Source organism: Dermochelys coriacea, chromosome 2 (genome assembly GCF_009764565.3).
Source record: "Dermochelys coriacea isolate rDerCor1 chromosome 2, rDerCor1.pri.v4, whole genome shotgun sequence".
NCBI classification, from domain to species: Eukaryota; Metazoa; Chordata; order Testudines; family Dermochelyidae; genus Dermochelys; species Dermochelys coriacea.
Window position 1 is genome coordinate 2337338 of NC_050069.1, and position 15156 is coordinate 2352493.

Genomic DNA, 15156 nt, shown 5'->3' on the forward strand with positions numbered 1-15156 from the left:
GAGTCATGTGATGGAGAACGCTATGAGACACCTCTCCGATTTGGGCCAGGGAGACCCTCTGTAATCAGCCTTAACTGATCAACAGTGCCTCTCCAAGTTTGTGCCTTGGAGCAAAGCCCTCAACATCTAAGCCTAAGATCTCTTCTTTCAGGGCTGCCCTTGACGGTAGAGAGCACTCTCCTGGTGTAAGGACAGATCCCCATTGATGACTGTCCATGAAAAACGCACTTCCTCCCTGGGTCTGTCCAGCTTGGGTGAGACATCACATATGGAATTTGAAGAACTGACTCTATTGAAGACTCCTGGATCAGACTGCAAGACACATAGAAAGTAGGATCCGCTGGTTCTGTTGGTCACCTTGGTACTGAAGCATAAGTTTACATGTTCACTGGTTCCATCTACAAGTGCAGGTCCAAACCTATTATCTGTATCGCTTCGTCTATCTAAAGACCAGCTGGTCACTGCAGATGAACCAGATCCATCATATTTAACTACGGGAACCGCTTGAACACCGGGGTGTCCCGAGACTTATACAACACCAGAGGATATATTCCTCCCTTATCTGTAGTCTCCACTTCTCTCTGGCCCAGCCCTCCTGAGGGATGCTCTTACTCTGGAGGAGGAGTCTGCACCATTGTCCTAGGAGCCATCTCCCTTCTGGCCATCTGGCAAGAGTGTCCCGGTACCAACGGCACCACTTCTACCAATGGAGCAGGTCTCGGACTTATATGACTCTCTGAGTCAATTGAACCCTGATAGTCAAGAGGTTTGTGTTGAAGCGGGACGACTTCTTAATATTTCCTCTGAATATTGTGGGGGTGCCTCAGTTTCCTCTATGCAGTTCTTTAAATATCTAGGAGGTGGGATAAGAGTGTATGATCGTTGCAGAGTCCTAGAGGGCAGGTGTGTGCAGGGGTCTGGACACAGAATGGCCAACACCCTGTTTCCTGGCAAGTGATGGCCTGGCCCTTCCCCTCTGCAAGATAAGAGCTAAAGGGTTGGGGAACAAAGGAATCAGGTGACCTCCTAGCCCGGGAAAGGGACAAAGCCCAGGGGAGGGGGCTGGAGAGTGAGTAAGTTTTGGGGCTGGCTGGGGATAGAGTGAAGTGCAGATGTGGTTGTCTGGCTCGCTGCCCCCCCCCCAAAATGGACCCAGCTGAGGGGTCCTATTCTCTGCACCTACAAGCTCTGTTTTAGACTATGTTCCTGTCATCTAATAAACCTTCTGTTTTCCTGGCTCGCTGAGAGTCGCGTCTGACTGCGGAGTTGGGGGGCAGGACCCTCTGGGACTGGCTGTGGGAAGCGCACAGAGGGGCAGAGGATGCTGAATGCTCCAAGGTCAGACCCAGGGAGGTGGAAGCTGTGTGAGCTGTGTGTCCTGCAGACAGTCTGCACACGGAATGGAGACTTCCCCAGAGTCCTGACTGGCTTCATGGGAGCAGTTCCAGAGCATTGCCCGGGGACTCCATGACAGGGTTACCCTCGCCATCTTACTGGATACAACAACCCTTCCCCCAAAGGGACTGCTGGTACAACTTTCCTTGGGGTCCTCCTGCAACCAGTCAATCCCTCTTTCTTGCATTATTGGGATCTGTGAGTTCCTTATGGCAGATATCTGTGCCCCTCTCAGGAGTCCCACTGCTCCTCGCCTCCAGGTCAATTTCCGGAGCTTTGCACTGTGGGTAGCTATCCCACAGTTCCCACAGTCTCCGCCGCCCATTTGAATTCTGGGTAGAAATCCCAGTGCCTGATGGGGCTAAAACATTGTCGCGGGTGGTTCTGGGTACATATCGTCAGGCCCCCATTCCCTCCCTCCCTCCGTAAAAGCAAGGGCAGACAATTGTTTGCGCCTTTTTTCTTGAGTTACCTATGCAGACGCCATACTATGGCAAGCATGGAGCCCGCTCAGCTAACTGTCACTGTATGTCTCATGGGTGCTGGCGGACATGGTACTGCATTGCTACACAGCAGCAGTTTATTGCCTTTTGGCAGCAGACAGTGCGGTATGACTGGTAGCCGTCGTCGACGTAGTCCTGGGTGCTGTTTTAACCGGGCGCCTGGGCAAACATGGGAGTGACTCAGCCAGGTCATTTCCCTTGTTTCGTCTCATGCCGATTGAGTCCTACCAGCAGTGCACTGTCTTTTAATCTGCAGCCAGCAGAAGATGATGGCCAGCAGTCGTACTGCACCGTCTTCTGCCGAGCACCCAGGAGCTGACGATGGCTAGCGGTCATACTACACAGTCGGCTGCCAACAAGATGTATAAAGATAGATGAAGTGGCTCAAAACAAAAAATAGACCAGATTTATTCTGTTTTCATTTTCTCCCTCTGTGAAATCAACGGCCTGCTAAACCCAGTTTTGAGTTCCATCCTTGAGGCGGCCATTTAGTTTCTCGCAAAGCCACCCCCTTTGTTGATTTTAATTCCCTGTAAGCCATATCGTCAGTCGCCCCTTCCTCCGTCAGAGCAACAGCAGACAATCGTTCCGCACCTTTTTGTGCAGACGCCATACCACGGCAAGCATGGAGCCCACTCAGATCACTTTGGCAATTAGGAGCACATTAAACTCATTAAATTAGGAGCACACGCATTATCCAGCAGTATATGCAGCACCAGAACCTGGCAAAGCGAAACAGGGCAAGTAGGCGACGTCAGCGCGGTTACGAGAGCGTTAAGGACATGGACACAGACTTCTCTCAAATCACATGCCCTGGCCACGTGGGCATCATGGTGCTAATGGGGCAGGCTTATGCGGTGGAACTCCGATTCTGGGCCCGGGAAACAAGCACAGACTGGTGGGACCGCATAGTGATGCAGGTCTGGGACGATTCCCAGTGGCTGCGAAATTTTCGCATGCGCAAGGGCACTTTCATGGAACTTTTGACTTGCTTTCCCCTGCCCTGAGACGCAAGAATACCAAGATGAGAGCAGCCCTCACAGTTGAGAAGCGAGTGGCAATAGCCCTGTGGAAGCTTGCAGTGCCAGACAGCTACCGGTCAGTCGGGAATCAATTTGGAGTGGGCAAATCTACTGTGGGGGCTGCTGTGATGCAAGTAGCCAATGCATTCAAAGATCTGCTGATATCAAGGGTAGTGACCCTGGGAAATGTGCAGGTCATAGTGGATGGCTTTGCTGCAATGGGATTCCCTAACTGTGGTGGGGCCATAGATGGAACCCATATCCCTATCTTGGCACCGGAGCACCAAGCCAGTGAGTACATAAACCGCAAAGGGTACTTTTCAATAATGCTGCAAGCACTGGTGGATCACAAGGGACGTTTCACTAACATCAACATGGGATGGCCGGAAAGGTACATGATGCTTGCATCTTCAGGAGCTCTGGTCTGTTTCAAAAGCTGCAGGAAGGGACTTTCTTTCCAGACCAGAAAATAACCCTTGGGGATGTTGAAATGCCTATAGTTAACCTTGGGGACCCAGCCTACCCCTTAATGCCATGGCTCATGAAGCCATACATAGACAGCCTGGAGAGTAGTCAGGAGCTGTTCAACTACAAGTTGAGCAAGTGCAGAATGGTGGTAGAATGTGTTTAAAAGCGCGCTGGCGCAGTTTACTGACTCGGTTAGACCTCAGCGAAACCAATATTCCCACTGTTATTACTGCTTGCTGTGCGCTCCACAATATCTGTGAGAGTAAGGGGAAGACGTTTATGGCAGGGTGGGAGGTTGAGGCAAATCGCCTGGCTGCTGGTTACACACAGCCAGACTCCAGGGCGGTTAGAAGAGCACAGGAGGGTGCGGTGCGCCTCAGAGAAGCTTTGAAAACCAGTTTCATGACTGGCCAGGCTACGATGTGAAAGTTCTGTTTGTTTCTCCTTGATGAAACCCCCCGCCCCTTGGTTCACTCTATTGCCTCTGCAAGCGGTGATTGAAGGGAGGTGGGGAGGGTGGTTAGCTTACAGGGAAGTAAAGTCATTGTTGCTTCACATTCATGCATTCTTTATTAATTCATCACTCAAATAGGGGGATAATTACCAAGGTAGCCCAGGAGGGGTGGTGGAGGAGGGAAGGACAAGGCCACACAGCACTTTAAAAGTTTAAAACTTATTGAATGCCAGCCTTCTGTTACTTGGGCAATCCTCTGGGGTGGAGTGGCTGGAGGGGCCCCCCCCACCCCGTTCTTGGGCGTCTGGGTGTGGAGGCTATGGAACTTGGGGAGGAGGGTGGTTGGTTACACAGGGGCTGTAGCGGCGGTCTGTGCTCCTGCTGCTTTTCCTGCAGCTCAACCATATGCTGGAGCATATTAGTTTGATTCTCCAGCAGCCTCAGCATTGAATCCTGCCTCCTCTCATCATGCTGCCACCACCTTTCAGCTTCAGCCCTCTCTTCAGCCCACCACCTCTCCTCCCGGTCATTTTGTGCTTTCCTGCACTCTGACATTGTCTGCCTCCATGCATTTGTCTGTGCTCTGTCACTGTGGGAGGACAACATGAGCTCAGAAAACATTTCATCGCGAGTGCGTTTTTTTTCGCCTTCTAATCTTCGCTAGCCTCTGGGAAGGAGAAGATCCTGTGATCCTTGAAACACATGCAGCTCATGGAGGAAAAAAAAGGGACAGTGGTATTTGAAAAGACACATTTTATAGAACAATGGGTACTCTTTCACGGTAAACCTTGCTGTTAACATTACATACATAGCGCATGTGCTTTCGTTACAAGGTTGCATTTTGCCTCCCCCCCACTGCGTGGCTAACAGCGGGGAACATTTCTGTTCAGCTACAGGCAAACAGCCCATCAGGAACGGGCACCTCTGAATGTCCCCTTAAAAAAAGCACCCTATTTCAACCAGGTGACCATGAATGATATCACTCTCCTGAGGATGATACAGAGAGAGAAAGAACGGATGTCGTTTGAATGCCAGCAAACATACACTGCAATGCTTTGTTCTACGATGATTCCCGAGTACGTGCTACTGGCCTGGAGTGGTAAAGTGTCCTACCATGGTGGATGGAATAAGGCTGCCCTCCCCAGAAACATTTTGCAAAGGCTTTGGGAGTATATCCAGGAGAGCCACGAATGCCAGGGCAAATTAATCATTAAACATGCTGGCTTTTAAACCTTGTATAGTATTTTAAAAGGTACACTCACTAGAAGTCCCTTCTCCGCCTGGTGGGTCCGGGAGGCAGCCTTGGGTGGGTTGGGGGGTACTGGCTCCAGGTCCAGGGTGAGAAACAGTTCCTGGCTGTTGGGAAAACTGGTTTCTCCGCTTGTTTGCTGTGAACTATCTACAACCTCATCATCATCATCTTCCTCGTCCCCAAAACCTGCTTCCGTGTTGCCTCCATCTCCATTGAAAGAGTCAAACAACATGGCTGGGGTAGTGGTGGCTGAACCCCCTAAAATGACATGCAGCTCATCATAGAAGCGGCATGTTTGGGGCTCTGACCTGGAGCGGCCGTTGGCCTCTCTGGTTTTCTGATAGGCTTGCCTCAGCTCCTTAAGTTTCACGCGGCACTGCTTCGAGTCTCTGTTATGGCCTCTGTCCTTCATGCCCTGGGAGATTTTCACAAATGTTTTGGCATTTCGAAAACTGGAACGTAGTTCTGATAGCACGGATTTCTCTCCCCATACAGCAATCAGATCCAGTACCTCCTGTTCAGTCCATGCTGGAGTTCTTTTGCGATTATGGGACTCCATCATTGTCACCTCTGCTGATGAGCTCTGCATGGTCACCTGCAGCTTGCCACACTGGCCAAACAGGAAATTGGAATTCAAAACTTCGCGGGCCTTTTCCTGTCTACCTGGTCAGTGCATCTGAGTTGAGAGTGCTGTCCAGAGCGGTCACAATGGAGCACTCTGGGATAGCTCCTGGAGGCCAATACCATCTAATTGCATCCACAGTACACAAATTCGACCAGCAAAACCCATTTCAGCGCTAATCCCCTTGTCGGGGGTGGAGTAAGGAAATTGATTTTAAGAGCCCTTTAAGTCGAAAAAAAGGGCTTCTTCATGTGGACAGGTGCAGAGTTGCATCGATTTAATGCTGCTAAATTTGACCTCAATGTCTAGTGTAGACCAGGGCTGGGGCACCTGGCATTGGCCACTGTCGGAAGACAGGATACTGGGCTAGATGGCCCTTTGGTCTGACCCTTTATGGCTGTTCTTATGAGGTCCAGGATCCTCAATACCAGCTCCTGGACATTGTGTAGCCTCAGGAGCCACGTAAGGTAGCCCTACCCATCAATGAGGCCATACTAGAACCGGCTAGAGTGGGATGCCACACTCCAGCATCCTGTGCCCCCATACTGAAAAGGGCTGAGACAGTATTTTGTTCCTGCCAAAAGGGTTTAATTCTTATTAACCCACCCTGTCTCCAACTTCCCAGTGATACAGATGGCTGACGAAAGTGTGGGGCCTGCATGGCAAATAAAGGCTCTAAAAGACTGGATCACATAGGGAGGAAGGTCTTTTCCTCCACAGGCCTGCAATTTCATGTTGCTAGTGAAATAGTATTTTAATACTTATCCCAGGCTTGTGGACTTCACAGACAAACTTCCCATAGAAGACACAGCTCAGTTTCAGTCCCTTTTAGAGGAGGGGAGGCTAGTGACAAAAGTAGCCCTCCTGGCTGCACTGCATGCAGTGGACACGGCTTCTAGAAGTTTAGCCACTGGTCTATGTGTGAGGGGGATTCCTGGCTACAATCGGCAGGGTTCCCTAGCAAGGTCCAAAATGCCACCCAGGACCTTCCTTTTGATGAGTCAAATCCCTTCAACAAGAAAATTGATGAGTCCCTGCTCTTGCTAAAAGTCTCAAGATTGATGCTGCATTCTCTGGGGATTTATACGCCAGCCTCTAGGAGGAAACACCAGACAGAGTCCAATATACCAAGGCCACCTTCTCACGCATCGTATGACCTGGTGCACAACCCAGCCTCTGCGCAAATGCCAGAGGATTCAGAGGCCTTGGTCTTGGTCTCCTCTACTGCCACAGCCTCTCCTCACTATCCACCACCAGCCAAGAGCCACTTTTGACATATTGGTGGAGACCCAAGCACCACTACTGTTGCCAACCATCTGTCCTCTGTCATTTTTGGGGGCCATCTTACACTTTTAACCCACAACTGGAACAAGATCACAATGGACAGTTTAGGTTCCAGAGATTATTCACCAGGAATATTTCATAGTTTCTTTCCTTGCCACTTCACAAACCCCCTTCATCCCCACCTCTCATCAGGTGATTCTTCAATGGTAGGCGGAATCCCTTTTACACTGAGGGGCAATAGAGCACATCAGACCTCGTTACCGCAGGAGTGGGGAGGGTTCTACAACCCATATTTCCTAATCCCTACAAAAGACTAAGGGTGGAGACCTGTCCTGGACCTTCAGCAACTCAACATCCTTATTCAAAAACTGAAGTTCCAGATGATCACACGAGCATCTATAATCCCCTTCCATCAGGAAGGGATGTGTTTCATAGCTCTCAGCATGGAGGACGCATATTTCCATGTGGATATTCACCTATCACACAGGAAGTTCCTGTGTTTTATGGTAGGCCAGGAACATTTCCAGTTTTGAGTACTCCCCTTTGGACTGGCTACGGCAACAGAGTATTTAGAAGGTTTTTTCTGTAGAAGGAGCCCATATGAGGTACCAGGGCTATATGATATCTGATGTGATATTCGATTCGCTTCTGGCAGCCCGACCTTGTCAGGAGGTCAGGTCAGCGACAGGGTTTCTCATACAACTTTTAACTGCCCTAGGAGTTTATATAAACAAAGTTTTTTGTTACCCATAAGGTCAATAAACTTTATAGAAGAATGATTGGACTAGGTTTCTGCAAGAGCATTCCTCACCCCAGAAAGGTTTCGTGCCGTGAGCAACCTGATTTTACACATTGACCACAGTCTCACTCCTTTCACAGGCTCCATCTGCAGTGCTTTCAGGCTTGGCTCCATCCCATCTATTGACCAAGCAAGGACCATGTCACCTCCAGCGTGGTCAATCCCACTAGAGTTATCATTTCCCTGACTTGTAGTTGAACCCAGAAAAGGTCATGGCGGGAGTTCCCTTCAGCCCTCCCACCCCCAGGGCCACCATTGTGATGGATGCCTCCCTCCTGGGGTAGAGTGCTTACTTGGACCCCATGGGAGGCCAGACTACATATAAACTTATTGGAACTGAGGGTAGTCCACCTTGTGTGCAAGGCCTTTCATCTTCCTGTACACGCACTCTATATACAGGTAATGTCACACAACATCACCGCTATGGTATATATAAACGGACAGGAAGGAGTGAGATCTGCTGCCAAGAAGCAGTCAGACTTTGGAACTGATCCGTCAGAAACTGCATCATGATACAGACCACCTACCTCTCCAGTATTCACAGCTCCTTTGCAGACTAAACAGAAGGTTCTCAACAGACCGCAAGTGGGAGATTCATGATCTTGTGCTGACTGAAATATTTATACAGTGGGGTTCACAATGGGACCTCTTGGCATCCCAAATGAACAGAAACCTCCCCCTATATTGTTCCAGAGGAGCCATGGGTCGTGAATCCCAGGGCAATGCTCTGCTGCTGGCTTGGATGATGGCCTCATGATGATGATGCCTTTCCTCCCATTCCCCTACTTCCACAATCATAGGGAAGATACGTCGCAACAGAGCCAACATCATTCCCCTAGTGTCCCACTGGCCCAAACGGTTCTGGTTCACAGAATTTCTAACAGCCCACCTGTCTGTTAGGATCTGCCCATTCCTCGCTTTCCTAACCCAGGATGGGAGGAAGACTAAGCATCTCAATCTGGGCTCACTCCACCTAACAGCCTGATTATTAGATAGGCATTGGAAATAGAATGCTCATGTTCGGCACCTGTTCAGGTGATCCTTAGCCAGAGTAGAAAAGAGTCTGCTAGACCCTGCTATCAGGCCAAATGGAGACTCTTGTGGGCCTGGGCACAACTACACCAACATTCTCCAGATACTCTAAGCATCCTCTTCTAGACTATCTCCTGTCCCTGAAGACTTCAGATCTCTCTACTAGTTTGCTAAGAGTACACCTAGCAGTGATTAGTGCCTTCCTCCCTGCCTCCCTCACTATTTATTTACCTCTCTCCATTCTGAAAACTGACTATTTATTTCTACCCTTTGTTTCCTATCTTTTAACCAGTTACTGATCCATGAGAGGACCTTCCATGGTGAGTAGCCTCTCCCTCCTGGACTGCCCCTTGAGCTTCTGCCCTCTTAAAGTCTTCAGCCCCCATGTGTCGGGTGCCACCCATGCCAGTTTTCCCATATCAGCACAGACTCTGCCAGGTTTGTCTTCAACAGATTGCCGCATGCATTGATTCCATTGGTGAATGTGGGCTGGTTTCCCTCTGAAGCAGTCTGCTTCTTGGTGCAGAGGAGATCAGTTGCATTCAAGCTAATTTCACTGTTGCCAGCTCATGATTTTGTCTTGAGTCTTACGATAATTATTGTTTTCCTTAAAGCCCAGCTGACTTCAGCCTTTGTTCTTAAAGAAAAAGTAAGTTTCTAGCCTTCATGGCTGTGGGGAAAGCTTCAACATGTGACATCAGTGCACCCGAAAGGCTCAAAAGCAGAAGGCAAATAAAAAGAGCCCAAATCTATTATTTTTATATAATATCATAAATTTAAAGCAAATCTCATGATTTTTGGTGAGCCTGACTCATGATTTTTGGACATTTGGGGTTGGCAATACTGTAATTTGGCTGCCCCCACAATAGCAGTTCTATGGCAGAGATAGAGATATGGCGGACAGGGGATGAACACAAAATCTCGCTTGAGTTCTAGCTAGTTTAATTAATGGACTGTTTTGGGCTGTGACCTGTGATTTGGACCTGTATCCCTTTTGCTGGAAAAGCAAGCAGTGGAACTGTTGATTGATTGAAGCCCATGCCTGTCGTGAGGATTGGATAGGATTTTTGAGGATGTTGTAATCAAATTACCCTGTGGCTCTCTTGCCAGGGCCTTGGTTTTGTTGATTGTACACCACCACACAAAGCGAGAGAACTCAACTATTGTATTTATGAACGACACACGAATAAAGAGGGAAGAAAGTGAAATGATCCAGTGTGAGGCAGTGATGCTGGGCAATGCTCCCTGCCATGTGTCACCCAAGCAAGATGCCAGGTGCACCCAGAAAAAAAATGACAAAAGGAAGGGGGAGGCAACTGGTGCATCCAAACTGGCCAGTCACACTGAGTTGGGAAGTATCTAACCATTGGTCTGGAGCTGCTCAGGGCAGTCACAGAAGCACCCCAGGGCCTGTGTAGGCATACTTCCCTCACCTTCAACTATGGCCGGTCAACTTCCCATACTTAAAATGGGACTAGGCCAGATCCATCTCAGGGAGCCTTACAGAATGGGGAGCGACCACTCTGCCCCAGACAGCTTAGAGCCAGGAGAGCTACGCAAGGGAGAGCTCAACAAGAACTAAAGGGAGTGGGCAAAGGGATGAGTGTAGGGCGGAGGGATATAGTGGTTGGGGCAGGGACTAGGATCTGGCTCATTGTTCCAGGTTGTCTGCAAGCTCTGGAGGATGGTGCCGTCTCCTGTTCTTCTCAGTTCTTAATTAGAATGTTAACCTGGCAACCATGATGTGCGTGTCTGTATCATCATTTTAAGAGCTAGGGCCACATCAATCCATCAGTGCAGGCTGGATCCATGGGCAAGTCCTACGTTTAACACTTGTCCTTTAGGCTTACTCAGGACCTAGCACAATGCACCTCAATCCTTTGGGTGGCCTCTCGTGGTCAGTGTGGCTTCTGTGGGATGGCGGCTGGCTTCTGGATTGTTTAGGTCTAAACAGCTGGTTGTGTTCTTCCTACCTGCCCAGTTCTTAAGGAGCACGTGTCATTTTGTTTATATGTGGAGGTACTAGTCACTTTGGTGTGAGATTAAATTGACTGTAAATTATTATTTGTATTACTATAGCATCTAGGAAGCCATAGTGTGTCACATGCTTCTTCCTACTGAGCTTCAATTAAACACACTTTAGGTGTTGTTGAGAATAAGAGGACAGAACAAAGTGAATAAAGCACAATCTGTCAGCTGTACTTGGAGAGCCCATTCCCCAACCCTGAGGGAAGAGAGCTGAGCCTCCCAAAAATCACTGGAAAATCCTCACCCTAACTACAGAATCCAAGAGGAACTAAAATCAGTAAAGAAAAAGCAAAAAGGTGGAGGAAGGGAGGAGTGGAGAAATGCTAGTAATGGTCCCGTGCCTTTTGTTCTTACTCTGTCGTACTAGGTATGTCCATCCTTCATCAGAGAGTGCTTCCTTTACCTGCCCTTTGTCCTACATCTTCCAAAGTCCTTCTGCATCTGGAGGACTGAAGGCTTACTGTGTCACTGGGGGGAGCTGGGTGCAAGACTCCATGATCTACCCTTTTTCCTTCACAAAGTCCTTGAAGAACTTTTTAAATTAGATTTCTTAATGTTTTCTTCTTGTCAGCACAACTCAGGACCAGGTGCTCTAGCTGGTTTGCTCTTCAGGAGCAGATATTTTGCTCTTGCCCATTCTGTTGTGGGGTCATAATCTAAAAACCATCTCTCTGACCATATTGGCATCCTTTTTTGCCTCCTCTCCCTCCAGGCATGCCCAGCACCTAACACCTACAGGTTATTCTCTTTCCTCCATCCCATCCCACACGTTTGGTTTTGTTCACTTTTCTATTTGAATCCTTTTCCGGGAACCAGCTCTGTTACCCCCCCTCCCATAAGACTTTAGTCACCCCTCAATGGCCTGCCTACTCCAATAATTCAGTCTATTCATTTGTCTATTTTGGTAGGTAAAAGGGGGTGGGTCCACTTTAGAGGATTTGCCAGGGTTTGCCAGGGAGTTTCTCTGCAACCTATGAAGGACTCCCCAGGACAGACTAGCTCTGTTGATCGTTGGAAGGACACAGATCCAGTCTTTTGCTCAAAGGATTGACACTCAGACAGTATTCTTTGAAATCAAAAATATTGTTTATTAACACAATATTCCCTAATACAAAAAATTTATTAAGAAAATAAAGAATCAATAAATTTTCTTAACAAGGCATAATGTGCATCTGTGTTAATTGACTTTAAGTATTCAAAATTGCAATAGCAGTTTTTAAATTGCTTCAAGTGGTCATATTGCATATGTGATGACCAGTCACTCACAGAATACTGACAGCAAATCCTTAAACATCTAAATCATAACAAACACAAAAACATCCAGTTTTATTATCCCATACACTTACATTCACACAGTTTAATTATTCTTTATAGGAGAGTTATTTTGCTTACTCTCTCTATCTTCTTTTCCCTGAGAGCTCCTTCTGTTCTGTCACTGTTACCAGTGTTGACACTGCTCCGTTGTTACTGCTTACCTCTTCTAAAGTGATTTTTGGTCTCTTCTTTTTATTCTTGATTCTTCTGCAGCTTACAGACACCAGTACCTTCCACTCTCTCTGCCTCCAGTGTCAGCTCTCTGCCTTATATACAGATTTTGACCTATTGGGATTGGTTATTTTTACAGTCATAAGCTTTCCTACCAATCAGATTTAAGCCCTCTATCTGTCAATCAAAGCTAGACCTGATTGAAGACTTGCATCTTGCCTGACTGACCTCTCCCTTCAGGTTCTTGAGTGATCTTTATTTCACCTCAGCCTCCCTACTTGCTATTGGCCGAATCGCTCCCAGACCTCCATTCTGGATTTCTCTAACTGACTGCTTGTGACCGCCACCTTGTTATCGCTAGCTGCAGCCACCTAAAATGATCTTTAACTATTAACCCTCTACACTTGTAAACTATCCATGTCTAAGTAGACCGTAACCCTGACCCTGCCAACAAGTTTAATTCCGATCTCATAGATACTAAGGTCAGAAGAGACCATTCTGATCATCTAGTCCGACCTCCTGCACAGTGCAGGCCACAGAATTTCACCCACCCACTCCTACAAAAAACCTCACCTATGTCTGAGCTATTGAAGTCCTTAAATCATGGTTTAAAGACTTCAAGGAGCAGAGAAGCCTCCCTCAAGTCACCCGTGCCCCATGCTACAGAGGAAGGCGAAAAACCTCCTGGGCCTCTCCAATCTGCCCTGGAGGAAAATTTCTTCCCAACCCCAAATATGGCAATCAGCTAAACCCTGAGCATATGGGCAAGATTCACCAGCCAGATACCCAGGAAAGAATTTTCTGTAGTAACTCAGATCCCATCCATCTAATATCCCATCTCAGGGAATTAGGCCTATTTACCCTGAATATTTAAAGATCAATTACTTACCAAAATCCCATTATCCCATCATACCATCTCCTCCATAAACTTATCCAGTAGAATCTTAAAACCAGATAGATCTTTTGCCCCCACTGCTTCCCTTGGAAGGCTATTCCAAAACTTCACTTCTCTGATGGTTAGAAACCTTCTTCTAATTTCAAATCTAAACTTGCTGGTGGCCAGTTTATACCCATTTGTTCTTGTGTCCACGTTGGTGCTGAGCTGAAATAATTCCTCTCCCTCTCCTGTATTTATCCCTCTGATCTATTTATAGAGAGCAATCATATCTCCCCTCAACCTTCTTTTAGTTAGGCTAAACAAGCCAAGCTCCTTAAGTTTCCTTTCATAAGACAAGTTTTCCATTCCTCGGATCATCCTAGTAGCCCTTCTCTGTACCTGCTCCAGTTTGAATTCATCCTTTTTAGACATGGGAGACCAGAACTGCACACGGTATTCTAGGTGAGGTCTCACCAGTGCCTTGTATAATGGTACTAAAACCTCCTTATCCCTACTGGAAATGCCTCTCCTGATGCATCCCAAAACCGCATTAGCTTTTTTCACAGCCATATCACATTGGCAGCTCATAGTTATCCTATGATCAACCAATACTCCAAGGTCCTTCTCCTCTTCCGTTACTTCTAATCGATGCGTCCCCAACTTATAACTAAAATTCTTGTTATTAATCCCTAAATGCATAACCTTACACTTCTCACTATTAAATTTCATCCTATTACTATTACTCCAGTTTACTCAAGGTCATCCAGATCCTCCTGTATGATATCCCGATCCTTCTCCGAATTGGCAATACCTCCCAGCTTTGTATCATCTGCAAACTTTATTAGCACACTCCCACTTTTTCTGCCAAGGTCAGTAATAAAAAGATTGGTCCCAAAACCGCTCCCTGAGGAACTCCACTGGTAACCTCCCTCCAACCTGACAATTCTCCTTTCAGTAGGACCCGTTGCAATCTCCCCTTTAACCAATTCCTTATCCACCTTTTGATGTTCATATTGATCCCCATCTTCTCCAATTTAACTAATAATTCCCCATGTGGTACGGTATCAAATGCCTTAATGAAATCTAGGTAAATTAGATCCACTGCGTTTCCTTTATCTAAAAAATCTGTTACTTTTTCAAAAAAGGAGATTAGGTTGATTTGGCACGGTCTACCTTTTGTAAAACCATGTTGTATTTTGTCCCATTTACCATGGACTTCAATGTCCTTAACTAATTTCTCCTTCAAAATTTTTTCCAGGACCTTGCATACTACAGATGTCAAACTAACTGGCCTGCAGTTACCCAGATCACTTTTTTTTCCTTTCTTAAAAATAGGAACTATATTAGCAATTCTCCAATCATTCGGTACAACTCCTGAGTTTACATATTCATTAAAAATTCTTGCTAATGGGCTTGCAATTTCAGGTGCCAATTCCTTTAATATTCTTGGATGAAGATTATCTGGGCCCCCCGATTTAGTCCCATTAAGCTGTTTGAGTTTCGCTTCTACCTCAGATATGGTAATATCTACCTCCATATCCTCCTTCCCATTTGTCATGCTACCATTATCCCTAAGATCCTCTTTAGCCTTATTAAAGACTGAGGCAAAGTATTTGTTTAGATATTGGGCCATGCCTAGATTATCTTTAACCTCCACTCCATCCTCAGTATTTAGCGGCCCCACTTCTTCTTTCTTAGTTTTCTTCTTATTTATATGGCTATAGAAACTTTTACTATTGGTTTTAATTCCCTTTGCAAGGTCCAACTCTACTCGACTTTTAGCCTGTCTCACTTTATCCCTACATGTTCTGACCTCAATTAGGTAGCTTTCCTTGCTGATCCCTCCCATCTTCCACTCCCTGTATGCTTTCTGCTTCTTCTTAATCACCTCTCTAAGATGCTTGCTCATCCAGCTTGGTCTACAACTCCTTCCTA

At 47.0% G+C, this 15156-nt stretch overlaps 1 protein-coding gene across 2 annotated transcripts in view; it reads left to right on the forward strand.

The window, feature by feature from the left end:
• The window catches only part of LOC119850538, a 117699-nt gene that overhangs the window by 101162 nt on the left and 1381 nt on the right, over positions 1-15156 (forward strand). The gene's annotated exons all lie outside the window — the stretch shown is intronic.